This window comes from Bombus huntii, chromosome 9 (assembly GCF_024542735.1).
Source record: "Bombus huntii isolate Logan2020A chromosome 9, iyBomHunt1.1, whole genome shotgun sequence".
In the NCBI taxonomy this organism is placed as follows: Eukaryota; Metazoa; Arthropoda; class Insecta; order Hymenoptera; family Apidae; genus Bombus; species Bombus huntii.
The window spans coordinates 12,906,142-12,911,057 of NC_066246.1; the positions used below are offsets into that span (position 1 = coordinate 12,906,142).

Consider the following 4,916-nt stretch of genomic DNA (forward strand, 5'->3'; position numbering starts at 1 on the left):
TAACTGTTGATTTGATTTTAGGAGTTCATGAAATATAGGGTATTTTTTAAGGATGATATAATTGATGTTATTTGGGTGTTAAATGAAAATTATATAGTTTGCAAGCTAAATACTAATAGGTAATAGAAATTTCGCATCTTAAATGTTATACGGATTGCAATTATCAATATTTGTTTCCTATGAAATTGAAGAAGTGTGGTTTTCGTGTATCTGATATTAGAAATGTAAGAAATCTATTGCATATGTATTTTTAAAAATTGTTTCATATTGATATTATTTCCATTTCTTGTATATACGGTCTCAAAAAATATTTAGATAATATGAGAGATTTTTGCGTTATATTCGTTATATGCGTTATATGCGTTATATGCGTCATATATATATATATATATATATATATATATATATATATATATATATATATTACCACGCGAATAATTTATTTCGAATATATATAATGTTTTATTTCAATCAAAGTTCAATATTTCCTCGGATTGTAATTTCGCTTATTATTCTACGATTTGTGTTATTCAGGAAAATATTGATAAATTCTTCCATTGAAAATATAACCCATGAAGATAAATATATGAAATCTTATTTCTTATAACAAGATAAGAAGACCTACACATATAGACTCATTTCCAGATCTAGCTTCTTAAAACTTAAAACCGATTATTCAACAATGTACCTTTAACATAACGCAAATAGCTCCATAAATCAATTCCGCTGTCACCATAAACCTCCATCTGGCTTTAGAAACACGGTGCATACTCGTAACGCGTAATCACGCTTACGTCCTGATTAACACATAATGCGAAGGGTAACCAGTCAGCGTTTCCTTGAAAATTTACATCATCTCTAGAAATTACACTCGTTACGTATTTCACGTATCGTTTCGTAATTCCGTGCTCATGAAGCATCGCGCTGCTGTAACAGCAGTAACGTATCAGCATATTAATACTGTTTACCGATCAAACTGCAACCACGGAAACAAAGAACGGAAAAAGAGAAATGTTCGTAGCTTAACAGCTCGTCCAATGGCAAACAATGAAACAGAAAATTGCTCGAGCGCCTGTGAAAATGATAGATCATGGGAAACGCGTGTTTAACCAATATCTCTATGAATGTGTACCATCCTGTATGAATCTACCGCACGTACAGAAAGGTCTAATGAAGCTATGTATACGCGTGTAGAGGGAATAGCCAAAGCTATGTAGGATATCTGTACGAACTGTGTACGCAGTAACATCGGATCTAGAAACGTAATTCCCTATTTGTATTTTTGAGACAAGAAAATGCTATAAACTAATGTATCTCAACATGGATATTTGCCCTGTTAAAACAGGAGGAATAAAGGGAGGAAAAGGGGATAGGAATTAGCTGCCCGTGCAAATAAGTACAATGAAAAAGTATCAGACAAATGTGCTATACCAGCAGATTATCGTGTTCTGTAATATGACGTTTGGAATTTTGTTTTAGTTTCCCTCGTAAAAACTTTGATACTAACAGTACGGTGAAGCTAAAGTTATAACTGTAATAAATAGACACGTAAGTGAAGTTGTATATATTTATCTGAAAATTGAAAGATGTATGTATTTTTAAAACAATGACGAGCTTTTCAGTAAAAGAAAAAGTAGTTAATATAAATATATCATAATTTATAAATATCTGCACAACCATTATACACAGATACAACAAGTTGCTTTCACAATACATACAATGTTTCAATGGAGCATTAAATACCCTTTACCTTCTACATAAAAATATCCGTTGAATTCTTACGGGTAATTTAATCAAATCATGGTATGGTTTTAATCAAATATGGTTAAATATATTTCAACTATGGTCAATTTGACAAAAAGTAACCGTCATAAAAACAAGTTCACAATCCTGCTATGGAAATATGTGTACCGTAAGAAATTTCACTGTCTATGATACTTCTGGAGTTATATCAGGCGAGACATTACGCAATTCGTTTTCCAGGCGTTTTTGAAAATTGAAAGAATCTTCTTTTTCCATGCGTGATACATAGATTTCACTGATTCTCCTGTGTTGTCTCAATCGCAATTTGGAATCGCGAATAAGGTGAGAAACACGATGTTCTTTGCCAACAAATGACGACTCAAGCTTAGCATTCGTTTTACTACTACTTCGCTCTATACCAAGGTGATAATTTAGCGACTGGGATTTCATTTCTTATTCAGGCTTAGGCTCGCCCTGAACAACTTATACGAGGTGCAGATTGTCCTGCAAATCGAAATTACATAACATTTTTCTACTAAACCGTTTCTGTAATTATTGGAATATAGTGACGAGACACGAATTTGATTTATTCGTTAGAACGACCGAGTTGATCAGAGGAAGTTATAGTATATGTCCAATTGGTGGTTAGTAGAATCTTGGTCTCGAAAAGATGTTAAGAAGACAGTGTTAAGAAGAAGTGTCAATAAATTGTTAGTAGCTTAGAACGATTTTGTCTAGAACGAATCGAAGTTCGCATTGATTATGAGTGTGATAAATGCTTGTGAACAAGGTGAAAATTATTTTGATCTTCTTCTATGACGGTAGTTTTTATCTTGGGTAAAGACTACTGAATTCTTTCAACCTAACTTTGACATACATGCATATATGTACCTATGTATTTAGTTCTTTTAACATACGTTTTACTTATTTTATTTTTCTCAGAATAATAAAAAATAATTATCATTTTCTGAGTCCAATAAATTGATCGGTAATTTCTGGTTAAATATATGTATGGAACAAAAACTTTATATAGAATGTATTGAATCAACAACCTTCATTACTAACAACTCTCGGTAAAAATAAACTTTTCAACATACAGAAAATTGCTACTATTGTTTTTAACACCATCAACAGAGAATAAGACATTAAGCAAGAACCTTTGGTGACTAAGCATATAAAATAACAAACACTTTACCCTCATACTAAGAGTTAAAAATAGCTCACCGTTTCCAGTAGACGACGTAGAATAATAGAAGCAGCCATAAGCGACTGATCGCTGCCACTGTATCGCGTTTTGCATCACAGACATTGTTATCGTTCATCTTTCAGTTACAGTCCTTCGCACGTGGAATATCTTACCGCACCGTTAAAAGGAATTTATTCCTGAAAGCGCTTGACGATACAGCGACCCTGAATTTGCAGTCGGCCATTAAATTTTCAAATTTATTATCGTGAAAACATGGCGGGAAGGTTAACTTGTTTATGCGTCGAGTACGAATTTAGCCAGATCCATAAATCGCCATTCATACAGTGATTTTTTTCACACTAATAAAATATCTGTTATATATGCACAAATTTTCTGTGTCATTTTTGTCACATACATCTCTCAAGTTGAAAATCTTCTGATGCAATTCCTAGAGGATAGAAACTACATCTACGATCAATTTGAATATAATGCAAACACAGATCAACTATGAATCATGTTGCAGTATAAATTAATTTACCATGTTTGTTATACGTACTCACTATTATGCATATTTTATATGTATATAATGTACTTACCAAATACTGTAGCTGTAGCTTTTAAAATTCTAAGTTATAATAATAAATACACTGCAGATGTTGATGCATTTGTAGAAAACTTAAACGTATAGAAATGTTGAAATATATCTCCATTTTCTCCTAAAACTTAGCATTTTTGTAAGCAAATCCGTAATTTAATAATGAAATAAAATTTCAAATGTCCTGCAGAAAGAAATAAGTTATAAAATATATAACAACTAATGCTTCTTTGTTTCCCTTTTCGATACATATCGCAGTCCTTTTCACACTATATCCGTTCCTCGTATAATACGTTTTAACTATTCGTATTACACGGCACGCCGCGACGGCAATGTCAAGCACACGAGCCCCTCTTATATCTCACAGAATCGCGAATATCAAAAAGCCAGCGAGGAAAACGGTAATTCGGAAAATTTATCTGATTTCGAGACAAACGCCTTCAGGTTCGAGCAATAACTTGAAATTTAGGTATTGCGTGTAGCTGATATTGCAGTTCGCGCGAAGCGATGCAGTCTAACCATTATACAGAATAAGCGACGTTACTATTTAAATGTAGAACGCGTCTCGAATATTATTATATAATGCATTAGCGATGTGTACATTTGTTCGAAGTGTATCATGGAATGTACAATTCTGTTTTAAGCATTATGTATGCTTTTCAGTCAATTGTCAGAGATAATTGACCTTCTTCAAATAATTAATTTATTACTTAAAAATTCTTTAAGCTTCAATTTTTCGCTATTCTTGGTATTATAATAGGCTCAATGTTCGATGACCTACTTATTCGCTATTGATATCAAAGGTAAGTCTGATTAATGTCTGACGAAAGAATAAAGAAGATTTTAAGATAACGGAAGTCGAAGCTTCTTTTTAAAGCATCAAATTGCATTGAATTACATTCTCTAATCTAAAATCGGCTGATTAAATAAGTCATCAGAAATAATTAAAACAAGCAGCAGTTAAAAAGGATAGAAACACACTTTAATCCGTTAGCCAATAATATACATATGCGACCAATATATTCTCCGTACGCTTAAAATAACACAAGCTGCAAACTTAATAAACAAGTGCAAATAACCTAAATCAACCGATCTTAATGATAATGACATTATCTCAATGAAGACATCGTTGTCGCATTCTTTAGCGACATTTGAAACAATCTCCCTAATGTCTACCGACAAATTGCAAAGCATGTAGGAGGTATATAAAAGAATCGTCGTACACATACTTGAAGTTCTAATCTATTAATAAATGTAACTACTACTCGGATATCAACGTTATATCGAAAACATCAAAATACTCAGACTTCAAATCCATCTGTTTGATTTCTGACAGAGCACATCCAAGTTGCAATTCCAGTTTGAAAGAGCAATCAAATGTTGATCGTATGA

At 32.5% G+C, this 4,916-nt stretch overlaps 1 long non-coding RNA gene across 1 annotated transcript; it reads right to left on the minus strand.

Moving 5' to 3' along the window:
• Window positions 1-1,806: 1,806 nt before the first annotated feature.
• On the minus strand, window positions 1,807-3,386 carry LOC126869344 (uncharacterized). The gene is made up of 2 exons (XR_007690904.1): window positions 2,968-3,386; window positions 1,807-2,247 (listed from the first exon to the last, which is right to left on the minus strand). It is a non-coding gene; the product is annotated as an uncharacterized LOC126869344 (long non-coding RNA).
• Between the last annotated feature and the right edge of the window lie 1,530 nt (window positions 3,387-4,916).